Raw genomic sequence first — 12,610 nt, forward strand, 5'->3', positions numbered from 1 at the left:
CGAATGTGTGTGTGTCATGGTTTATGATAGTGCAGGGAGCACTGGTGGGTGGATGGGTGATTGGGTGGGTGGATGGGTGAGTGGATGGATGGATTGGCGAGTGGGTGGGTGGATGGGTGAGTAGGTGGATGGGTGAGTGGGTGAGTGGATGGATGGGTGAGTGGAAGGGCTAGTGGATGGATGAGCATGTGATTGCGTGAGTGGGTGGATGGGTGAGTGGGTGGGTGGATGGATGAGTGGTTGGATGGAAGCAACATGAAGAATGAATCGAATCAGATCACTTGCCACGCGGTCTTAAACGAATCGCCCTGTGCGAGCCAGAGTGATCTCTTCAGAATTCGTGGACATCGTTTATATGTCCTCTCTCAGCTGTTGGAACAAATACGGCGGACTGAAGGAGGCAAGCCGATACAAACGAAACGGGATAAACGCGACGACAAATTCATGTGGCGTGGCACAATTTCGATTCAGAAATGCAGCTGTAGCAGTGTCCTATCGTGCGTCAAAACGGTGGCTCTGGGAGTTGATATTTGACAGCGACTTCCGAGGGCTCGCTGACAATCGACCTTTTGATTCACGCTCGGGCACACCACCCAGCATGCCCCGCGGTGCGTTCACAGCATGTCAATCAATCGGGCCCCGAAATGTTTTGGGTATCAGAGGCGGAATTTGTCCACGCAAGTACAAAAACGATATGCGGTAAATTATGAGATAAATTTATCTCGCAATCATTGGCGATCGGGCGAGGTCTGTAAAATTCCCAGTGAAGAACCTAGTAGGTTTTGTTCAGACACTCGCTGGCGACTGAACACAAAGATTCGAATTGCACGAACCTTGGGTGGTTGTGCCTGTGTTTCGATGAATGTGTGGAGGTTTGGATGGATTGATGAATGACTGCGTAGAGGAGGGAATGTCTGAATAGGTGGATAATTGGTGGATGGGTGGATGGGTGGATGGGTGGATAGATGTATGGGTGTGTGGCTGATGGATGAGTCGATGGATGAATGGATGGGTGATTGAAAGGGTGTATGGGTGAGTGAGTGAGTGGGTGAGAGGATGGTTCAGTTGAACAGGTGGACGGGTGAATTATCGCGTGTGTGGATGTATGGATGGGTGATTGAGCTTGTGAACATGTGTCTGGGTGGTTGAATTGGTTGATGGCTGATTGATTGAGGCAGCTCGTTGGGTTTGAGGGCGGATTTGGTGTCAGTCACCCCAGCTCTGGCCTCGATTTACCTGTCCCGACGGGTGCTGGCAGCATTACAGGCGCCAGTCCAGCTGCCTTAAAGCACTCGCAGCTTGTAAATCATCATAACGCGGAGATGTTAATGATAAGGGGAGGCTGGGGGCGACGGGAGGGGGGGGGGCTGTTTATTCAAAGCCCCGTTCAAAATTCGCCGTCGTTTGCTTTCCCACACGCAAGACGGCGTTGATCGACTCGCATTGATCGACTCAAATCGCTCCAATCGCATTTCGTCCTCGCGTGCGGTGGCGGGCGAGCGTCCCCCCCCCCCCCCCGCCCCCCCCCCCCCGGACCCTGGACACTGCACGCGCTTTAGAACGAGCCGAGGTGTATCTCCTTTACACCATCAGGAATGCTGTTAGCGCTTCATACGCGACGAGCGATGCGTCTGTGTGATATCAGTACGGCTGTGTTATGGCAACATGAAACGTTACGGCAGCGCGTGTCGAACGTTCAATGGCTTTGTCCATCACGATGATGAATCTGGCGAAGAGTGTTTCTTTTTCGCGTGGTTTTTTTTATCTCTCGGCCGCTTCGCGAGCAGCGTGGAGCGAGGGCCCCCGCGCCCCGTCTGGTGCCACTCGTGAGGCCAAATTAGTGGGGTTGGTGGTGGTGGTGCTGGTGGTGGTGCTGGTGGTGGTGGTGGTGGTAGTGGTGCTGGTGGTGGTGGTGCTGGTGGTGGTGGTGCTGGTGGTGGTGGTCACAGGTGGTGCATCAGCCAGTCATCTCGGTCATCTCAGTCAGTCGACCCGTGGCACCTGCTGGGTCTGCCCCGTGACCTCCTGCCAGCGGGCGTTCGACACTTCACGTGGCCTCAACGTGCACATGGCCTGGCACAAGCGTGGTGGTGATGTCACCGCCACTTAGTGGCGAATGGCGGTTGTTGTTGTTGTTGTTGGTGGTCACGTTGGCCCCAGGTGTGGAAGGTGGCCACACCTGCGCGTGCACACCCTGGTCACCTGCGCGTGCACACCCTGGCCACGTGGCCGGTTCGGAACGCGACCGTCAAGCGGGGCCCGGTGGGATGCGTCGACGAGGAAGCGGTCCCCGTGTCTCGGGCGAGACCCTTCCTCGAGATGCCACCGTGACGCCTCCGCACGAGTCCCGACGTGGCCTGGCAGGCCCACACGAAGGCGGCGACTCGACGACGAGCGGGTGGCTCGCGGAGGCGTCAGGCGGGGTCCAGGCGCGGAGCCGGCGCCGTCTTGGCCGCGGCTCCGCGCCAATCCTCCGCCGGACGGAGGCCGCCCCATCGGCGCGCTCCCCCAGCAGGGCCCAGGGCTGCTGTGGCGCTCCCCACGCTCCAGCCGGGAGGATACAAACCCCGGGCAGAGCCCGGTTTGTAGTGCGGCGCACGTGACCGGAACGCGATGCGGTGGACAGGAACCACGGCACGTGACCGAGTGGTTGTGACGTCACCGCAGTGCTTGTGCCAGGCCGCGTGCACTTTGAGGGCAGGTGGCGTTGTCGGAAGGCTCGCTGGCAGGAGGTCACGAGACAGACCCACGTGCCATTTGTGATCTGACTGAGATGACTGGCGGGTGCACCACCTCTGTTCCCCAACGTGCCAATTTGATGCGTTCTATCCGCTCGGTGCTCCACTCGTTGTTGTGAGCGTCGCTCCTCTTACACTCGCTTGTTTTTTGGAAGGCGATTGCCTCCAACTCCCCAATAGCGCCCTTCACGAGCCTCCTCCACCGAGGCCGATATTGACACCACTGCTACCGGTCGTCGGCAAGTCCACCCAGCCCCGCAGCATTGTTACGCCTTCCCGAGTTCCGATCTTCCTTCTGGGATCGCACTGCCGCTGCTGCTTCTGCTGCTGCCACCATCCTAGAATCTCGCGCGGATCTTAAAGACCTCTGCTGGCGAACAAGGAACCCAAACATCACGGCACTTTCTGGCTTTGAAATCAATCCCCTTGCAGTCGCGGTGGAACCAGCAGCCGCATCGGAGCATCGCCAGGGCCGATGCTCCACATCTCCTTCGACGGTGGACAATGAAAGACGAAGCCGGAGTGGTGCGATTGTGGCCGTGTAGCCCCCCGCGATGGAGCCGTGGTCTGTGCCCCTTGCACGGGGCGAGGGACAGCAGAACCACGCGAACGAACTCCCTCCCCCTCTCCTGCAGCCCTCTCTCACGGGTCCCAGCAGCAGACATCGATATTGGCATTCGGCTTCTGGACAGCATTGCTGCTTCTGCTGCTGGCACCATGCGCACGGAGAGAGAATGCCACTGAGGGTGTCACATCGGGGCAAACCCGCGGCTGTGAGAAGCGCTCACACAAACAATTACTTGTTTAAGCACATACACACACTCGTGTTCAAACACACACACACACGCGTGTTCACACACACACACGCGCGTGTTCACACACACACACACACGCGTGTTCACACACACACACACGCGCGCGTGTAAATACGTGCTTCGCGTTTACAGCTGCTGTCAATATGTACACCTTTTAGCTGCCGCAAAGCGTGATATATATCCATCGTGTTACCTGATATGGCGCAAGCTCAAGGGCAAACCCCGCCCCCACTATCTGTGCCGTAAACCTCACAGGCGACGAGTCGCCGTCGATTAGTGAAATCGGTGCACGGAGGTCTCCCGTAAACACTCAGCGTCGCCAGCCAGGATCCATCCACTGCTGGATGAAGCCCGCCTCGAGCCGTTGCTGTCTTTGTGTTTCTTCTGCTGACGTGGAGGCTGAGGCCAAGACCCCCAAGGCGTCACGTGACCAGCAACGAACAGCAACAAACAGCGCACTCTCGTCAATGTTATCACAGATACAAGTGTAGCACGTGTTTCTTCAATGGAGCGAGGTTGTTGTTGTTGTTGTAAGAGTTTGGAAGAATAAGAAGAGGAAGAAAGGTGGCGATGGGAGGAAATTCCCAAGTGTAGCGGTGCGAGTGAAGGGGGCGAGGAGAGAAAGAGCGAGGGTTGAGGTCAAAGAGGAGGAGGAACAGAGCTGAGAGACAAATGGGGGGGGGGGGTGGGGGGGCAAAGATCAGCCCCTTGGAGAAACACCGACAGTGAAGAGGACTGTGAGGAGGAGGAGGGGGGGTGAGTGAACGAGACCGCCGAGGTGCGCACGAGAGAGACTGGGACTGCGGGCAGCAGGACACCGGCGTGCCGAGACGAGACGAGAGAGAGGAGGGTCGGGAGGGTCGAGAGGGTCGGGAGAGTCGGGAGGGTCGGGAGAGTCGGGAGGGTCGGGAGAGTCGGGAGGGTCGGGAGAGTCGGGGGGGTCGGGAGGGTCGGGGGGGTCGGGAGGGTCGGGATGGTCGGGAGGGTCGGGAGAGTCGGGAGGGTCGGGAGAGTCGGGGGGGTCGGGAGGGTCGGGATGGTCGGGAGGGTCGGGAGAGTCGGGAGGGTCGGGAGAGTCGGGAGGGTCGGGAGAGTCGGGAGGGTCGGGAGGGTCGGGAGGGTCGAGAGGGTCGGGAGAGTCGGGAGGGTCGGGAGAGTCGGGAGGGTCGGGAGAGTCGGGGGGGGTCGGGAGGGTCGGGGGGGTCGGGAGGGTCGGGAGAGTCGGGAGGGTCGGGAGAGTCGGGGGGGTCGGGAGGGTCGGGATGGTCGGGAGGGTCGGGAGAGTCGGGAGGGTCGCGAGGGTCGGGAGGGTCGGGAGAGTCGGGAGGGTCGGGAGAGTCGGGAGGGTCGGGAGAGTCGGGAAAGTCGGGAGAGTCGGGAGGGTCGGGAGAGTCGGGAGGGTCGGGAGAGTCGGGAGAGTCGGGAGGGTCGGGAGGGTCGGGAGAGTCGGGAGGGTCGGGAGGGTCGGGAGGGTCGGGAGAGTCGGGAGAGTCGGGAGAGTCGGGAGGGTCGGGAGAGTCGGGAGGGTCGGGAGAGTCGGGAGGGTCGGGAGAGTCGGGAGGGTCGGGAGGGTCGGGAGAGTCGGGAGAGTCGGGAGAGTCGGGAGGGTCGGGAGGGTCGGGAGGGTCGGGAGAGTCGGGAGGGTCGGGAGGGTCGGGAGGGTCGGGAGAGTCGGGAGGGTCGGGAGAGTCGGTGAGGGTCGGGAGGGTCGGGAGGGTCGGGAGAGGTCGGGAGAGTCGGGAGAGTCGGGAGGGTCGGGAGGGTCTGGAGGGTCGGGAGAGTCGGGAGGGTCGGGAGGGTCGGGAGGGTCGGGAGAGTCGGGAGGGTCGGGAGAGTCGGGCGGGTCGGGAGGGTCGGGAGGGTCGGGAGAGTCGGGAGGGTCGGGAGGGTCGGGAGGGTCGGGAGGGTCGGGAGAGTCGGGAGGGTCGGGAGAGTCGGGAGGGTCGGGAGGGTCGGAGGGTCGGGAGGGTTGGGAAGAGTCGGGAGGGTCGGGAGGTCGGGAGAGTCGGGAGGGTTGGGAGGGTCGGGAGAGTCGGGAGGGTCGGGAGGGTCGGGAGAGTCGGGAGGGTTAGGAGGGTCGGGAGAGTCGGGAGAGTCGGGAGGGTCGGGAGGGTCGGGAGGGTCGGGAGGGTCGGGAGAGTCGGGAGGGTCGGGAGGGTCGGGAGAGTCGGGAGGGTCGGGAGGGTCGGGAGGGTCGGGGAGGGTCGGGAGAGTCGGGAGGGTCGGGAAAGTCGGGAGGGTCGGGAGGGTCGGGAGGGTCGGGAGGGTCGGGAGGTCGGGAGGGTCGGGAGGGTCGGGAGGAGTCGGGAGGGTCGGGAGAGTCGGAGGGTCGGGAGGTCGGGAGGGTCGGGAGGGTCGGGAGGGTCGGGAGGGTCGGGAGAGGTCTGGGAGGGTCGGGAGGGTCGGGAGGGTCTGGGAGGGTCGGGAGGGTCGGGAGGGTCGGGAGGGTCGGGAGGGTCGGGAGGGTCGGGAGGGTCGGGAGGGTCGGGAGAGTCGGGAGGGTCGGGAGAGGTCGGGAGAGTCGGGAGGGTCGGGAGGGTCGGAGAGTCGGGAGAGGTCGGGGAGGGTCGGGAGAGTCGGGAGAGTCGGGAGGGTCGGGAGGGTCGGGAGGGTCGGGGAGGGGTCGGGAGAGTCGGGAGGGTCGGGGAGGGTCGGGAGAGTAGGGAGGGTCGGAGAGTTCGGGAGGGCGGGAGAGTCGGGAGAGTCGGGAGAGTCGGGAGGGTCGGGAGGGTCGGGCAGGGTCGGGAGAGTCGGGAGAGTCGGGACGGGTCGGGAGGGTCGGGAGGGTCGGGAGAGAGAGTCGGGAGGGTCGGGAGAGTCGGGAGAGTCGGGAGAGTCGGGAGAGTCGGGAGGGTCGGGAGAGTCGGGAGGGTCGGGAGAGTCGGGAGGGTCGGGAGGGTCGGGAGGGTCAGGAGAGTCGGGAGAGTCGGGAGGGTCGGGAGAGTCGGGAGAGTCGGGAGAGTCGGGAGGGTCGGGAGGGTCGGGAGAGTCGGGAGGGTCGGGAGGGTCGGGAGGGTCTGGAGAGTCGGGAGAGTCGGGAGGGTCGGGAGGGTCTGGAGAGTCGGGAGAGTCGGGAGGGTCGGGAGGGTCGGGAGAGTCGGGAGGGTCGGGAGGGTCGGGAGGGTCTGGAGAGTCGGGAGAGTCGGGAGGGTCGGGAGAGTCGGGAGAGTCGGGAGGGTCGGGAGGGTCTGGAGAGTCGGGAGAGTCGGGAGGGTCGGGAGGGTCGGGAGAGTCGGGAGGGTCGGGAGGGTCGGGAGGGTCTGGAGAGTCGGGAGAGTCGGGAGGGTCGGGAGAGTCGGGAGAGTCGGGAGGGTCGGGAGGGTCTGGAGAGTCGGGAGAGTCGGGAGGGTCGGGAGGGTCGGGAGAGTCGGGAGGGTCGGGAGGGTCTGGAGAGTCGGGAGAGTCGGGAGGGTCGGGAGGGTCGGGAGAGTCGGGAGGGTCGGGAGGGTCGTGGAGTTTGAGGACTAGAAGCGAGAGAGCAGCGAGCAGCGTGAGCAGAGTAGGCAGCGTGATTCCGAGACAACAGAAGATTCGTTTCGGTTGGATGAGAGGGACGAAAAACCAAGTTGGAATTAGGGGCCGTCCATAAATGATGTCACGCACCTGGGGGGGGGGGGGGTCAGACATTTGTGACGATGTGTGACGAGGGGGGGGGTGAGAAATGTGACATCACGTAAAATGCGCAACTTTAAATAAATATAGACAACACGTTCTACTTAATTAAATAGACTTTTTAATAAATGTTTTCTCCTACAACATCAGAGTGCAGCGCCACATTAAATACGCACTACAATGACAATAGTTTAAAGCGATTTGAAGCACGTTTTATTTGGGGGGGGGGGGCAGAGCTTTGTGACGTCATATTTGAGGGGGGGGGTCTGACTTTTTGTGACGCCGTGTGACGAAGGGGGGGGGTCAAAAATCGTTCAAATTCGCGTGACGTCATTTATGGACGGCCCCTTAAGGGGGGGAGTGGGGTGGGTCGGGGGAGTTATAAGAGGGCGTAGTGGGTAAGACGAGAGCGTACCGGACGTTCTAAGAGTTTGGAGAAATCGGGGAAAAGAGAAAATGGGGCGGTAGTTGGCAAGAGACGAGGCATCAAGATGGGACGCTTTGAGGATTGTAACACTAATGGATGACTTACAGACAGCGGCAAAGACACCAGAGGCGAGGGGGGAGTTGAATAGGGAGAGTAGGTAGGATGGGGGGTGAATATAGGAAGGAGTCGGGGTAGAAGGGAAGGCCGTGATGGGATCGAGGAGAGATGGAGTGGCATGGGCCTTGACGCGCTGCACCTCCCCTCCTGTAGAGCGGGGACTGCCAGCAGAGGACTCGAAGCAGTGAAGTCCGCCTCGCCGCCTGCCCCCCTCGCGTACAATGCCCCCCAGGCTGCTTCACCAACCCGCATTGACCGGCGCGGTGAAGTATGGTCAAATTACCACCGCGGCCCGCGCGGCGTGGGGAGGGGCCTCATCTCGCGGTGGATTGACGACATCAATAAGAATTTCATTTTAGAAAGCGCTTTTTTAATCGTCACGAATTAAACCAAGAATCTGTGCCCGTTGACTGATATGACGATCAGTCGAGCAGACGTACAGTGGAGTGATGATGCTTAAAGGTAAGTGATGTTTTTTCCAAATAAGCGAACTTCGGGTTTCGCGTTATTCATTTGAAGAAACAAAAATTCCGCGAGCCAGTCAGCAACTCCGGCGAGACGGGAAGACGGAGTGGACGTTCGATTTCTATCAGATTGACTGAAACTGATATACATCTGTGTATCATCTGGGTAGAAATTGTGTTTTATACCAAAACTTGAGATGCGTTTGCCTAAAGGGAAAAGATGTGTCGTGAATAGAAGAGGACCTGGAAGAGACCCTTTGTGGGACACCATGAGGCAGAGGTGTGTGGGATGAAGAGATGCCGTTTGTAACGACGTGATACACCCGACCAGAGAGATAAGGGGCCGTCCATAAATGACGTCACGCACCTGGGGGGGGGTGGTCAGACAATCGGGACGATGTGTGACGAGGGGGGGGGGTGGTTTAGAAATGTGACGTCACATCAAAATGCGCAACTTTAAATAAATATATACAACACGTTCTACTTAATGAAATAAACTTTTTAAAAAATGTTTCTCCTCTACAACATCAGAGTGCAGCGCCACATTAAATACGCACTACAATGACAATAGTTTAAAGCGATTTGAAGCATGTTTTATTTTGGGGGGGGGCAGAGCTTTGTGACGTCATATTTGAGGGGGGTCTGACTTTTTGTGACGCCGTGTGATGAGAGGGAGGGTAAAAATCGTCCATAATCGAGTGACGTCATTTATGGACGGCCCCTAAGAAGAAACCCAAGATGGAAAGGCGGCATCAGACAGAGCAGCCAACGTGGCTGTGAAGGCGCTCGAGGAGAATGGAATGATGGAAAGTGTCAAACGCAGCAGATGCATCAAGGAGAACCAGGTGAGAATGAGATCCAGAATCAGAAGACGAGAAGATCGTTAGAAATAAGAAGTAAAGCAGTGTAGGTTGAGTGTTTTTTTTTCCGAAAACCCGATTGAACCTCATCATAGAATTTCGATTAAAAGCTTGCGTTGTGGCCGATACGTCGTGAAAATGTTATTTTATTGGTTTATTATTTATTATTTTATTATTTCCCTTTTACGTGACTTTACTGAAAGAACCAAGAACACTCATCATAGAAGTTCTGCTAAAGAAGATGGTTAATGATACGATTATATACAACACGTCCGATTATATCTATATATATAAAATCGCAAATCTGTCTGTCTGTTTGTCTGTCTGTCTGTCTGTGTGTGTGTCGCCGGACCATACGCAGTTTCATTAGACGAAATGTGAGGGATTTGCGAGACGCGATTGGTCCGTTTGGTTTTCCACGGCGGTTGCCCCTGGCAACGGGTAGCGACGCATTCGCTGCGGGGTGGACGCCATTTTTAATTCCCGTTAAAAATATGCGCACGCATTAACACGCGACTCTGAGGTAAATTCATCAAAGTTTCACGTCCTCTTCACTCCCCCCCCCCCCACCCCAATGTGTGCAATTACTATTATAGGGTCGGTAGATAATAAAATTATAGCGATTAGACAGTATTATTGTAGCGCAGGGGGGGGGGGGGGGGGTAACGGCCCCGGTACCCAGCCTCAGCCGGGTGGGCAATCTAGGCGAGGCCGGAGGCTCTGCACAGTACTAGGCCTCGACACCCCACCACACTATAGGCCGTACATATTACTGCACAGCGGCCGAGGAGATCGTGGCTGGGGGGGGGGGGGGGCGGGCAGGGGTAGCAGCCCATCTGTGTATATATGTAAGGTTATTAAGAAATATATTTTTCACCCGGGCAACGCTGGGTACTTCTGCTAGTTACCTTATATAAGAATGGAAGACTTCAAACGGGGCGGTAGTTTGCACGCAGGATCAAGAGACGGATTTTTTAAAGAGCCGGGGTGACAGCTGCTACCTTGAGTTCCCATGGGAAGCCCAAAGAGCATCGAGATTCATTAATAATTTTGATAATGAATGTAATTAAAATAGCTGAACATGGAATAATCAATTAATCAATCGATGGGTCGATCCTGGCGGTGAGTTGTGTCACTTTGAAATTTTTTTTTAACAATGTTAACAATATTGTTAGAAACTAACGTTGTTAACACTTTTAAACATTATCAACATTGTTAGAAACTAACGGTGGAAGTATCTTGATTTAAAGCTTCCGTGACTGCAGGCATTCATATTCTTTGGGTCTTTCGGTAAAGTCACGTAGAAAGGTTAAAAAAAAAAAAAAACGACGTTTTGATCGCAACACAAGCGGTCGTCATCGCTTGGGTTAGATCTCGTAAATGTAAAAATGTGTCGTTAAACCCGCCACCACCCGACACAGCCAACCAGTAAGGGTTGTCACGTCAACAGAACGTGACCAATTCTTCACTAGTGTAGTGGGTTCCAGGGAGACCAGAGACGGAGCGCTTGAGCCACACGTTCATCAATACAACTGCGGCATACACGGGATCCTAACACTGAGGGGTAGCGGTCCCTCTACCCGATACCCAAGGAGGTACAGCCTCTGGGCTCGCGTGTCCTAATCACTGGGACTACACCCGCGTTCATCGGGCCTAGGGCACCCGCCCGCACTGGCCCACTCGGTCCCGGCCCTTAGAGGACGGCGGGTCTGGGTGTTCCCAGGGTCGTGGCCGAGCAGGTCTTCTCTCTTCAGCTTGACGACGACTGCCAGACTCGTCCAGAGGTCCGGCTTTTATACCCGTGCCCGGGTCTCTCCGCCCTTGGCCACGCCCTCCTTCTGGAACTCTCCAGGGGGCTCTGGAATATCCCCCCAACCCCTCCCTTGGGGTTGGGGGGGGGGCTCGTGTCCCAACGGCCCGGCTCACCCTGCATATCCCGCGTTACCACCCCCTATGGACACACGCGTGCTACTACAGGTAAGGGTCCATAACAATGCCTGACACCGACACTACACTAGTACAGCACTAGTCTATAGTGTAGTGCAGGGGTCCTCAAACTACGGCCCGCGGGCCACATGCGGCCCGCCGAGGACATTTATCCGGCCCGCCGGGTGTTTTTTGCCGCCGCTGCCTGTCTGTTACTTTTTTTCTACATGAGATGGACGGTCATTGGTGGAAGAGGGAGAGGGGGCGGAGTTCCCCCCAATCAGACTGCATTGATGGGCAGTGCAGTCTGTGTCTCTGTGTGGGCATCGTTATTGCTGGTATATTGTTTTTGTAGCGCTGTATATATATTGGTATTTTACTAATAGCAATTTTGACTCCCTAGGAAACAATGATGTCAAGAAAGAGAAAAATTGACTCGGAGTGTAGGATATTCAAAGAACAGTGGACTTATAATTACTTTTTCATGCAGTACAAGGAAAGAGCTGTGTGTCTGATATGCCAGAATATAGTGTCTGTGTTCAAAGAATACAATTTACGTCGACACTATGAAACTCAACATAAAGATACATATGATTGTTTGGTCGGAGAAGTGAGAAAAGATAAAATATTAAAACTGAAAAATACATTAACAACTCAGCAAAATACTTGTGAAGCAGAAGCAGCTAAATATTTCATCACTGCGAGCAAGTTTTCAAGTTGCCAAGCTAATAGCGTGCACTGGCAGACCATTCGTGGAGGGAGAATTTGTTAAAGAATGCCTTCTTTCTGTTGCTAAAGAGATGTGTCCAGAGAAGGCCGATTTATTTAGTACAGTGAGTCTTTCAGGACCTACAATTACACGGAGGATTGAAGAAATGGGAGACAATTTGCATCAGCATTTGCAAAACTCCACAAAAAAACTTTCCTATTTTTCCTTGGCACTCGACGAAAGCAATGATGTTCGTGATTCTGCACAACTTCTAATTTTTATTCGTGGGACGAATGACTATTTCGAAGTCACAGAAGAGCTTGCTGCACTGCAAAGCATCAAAGGAACAACTACAGGAGAGGATATCTTTCGATTTAAAGCTTTCGTGACTGCAGGGATTCATCTTCTTGGTTCTTTCGGTAAAGTCACATAGAAAGGAAGTAATAAAATAATAAAAGTAAAACATAATAAAATAATTCTCACGACGTTTCTGCCACAACGCAAGCAGCCGTCCTCAGGTGAAAACCAGGTCTGTCGGGGAGACAGCGTCTGAATGAAACGGCACACGAGCTTGGAGCCCGTGCTGCATATGTAGTACTAATAACATTCCTGCATTTCCGATAAATATGCTAAATTCCTCTTGATATGCAAATTCTTGTCAAGGCGCTCTTTCCCCCGTTTCCAACCCAGCTTATATATGCTCCAAGCTCGTGTGCTGTTTCATTCAGACGCTGTCTCCTCGACAGACCTGGTTTTCACCTGAGGACGGCTGCTTGCGTTGTGGCCGAAACGTCGTGAGAATTATTTTATTATGTTTTATTTGTATTATTTTATTACTTCCCTTCTACGTGACTTTACCGAAAGAACCAAGAAGAGAGGATATCTATGAAAAGGTTTGCCAAACTGTGAATGGTTTGGAGCTGAACTGGGCTAAACTAGCCA

Source organism: Lethenteron reissneri, chromosome 47 (assembly GCF_015708825.2).
Source record: "Lethenteron reissneri isolate LAM-NWPU_2019-01 chromosome 47, ASM1570882v1, whole genome shotgun sequence".
Taxonomy (NCBI): Eukaryota; Metazoa; Chordata; class Hyperoartia; order Petromyzontiformes; family Petromyzontidae; genus Lethenteron; species Lethenteron reissneri.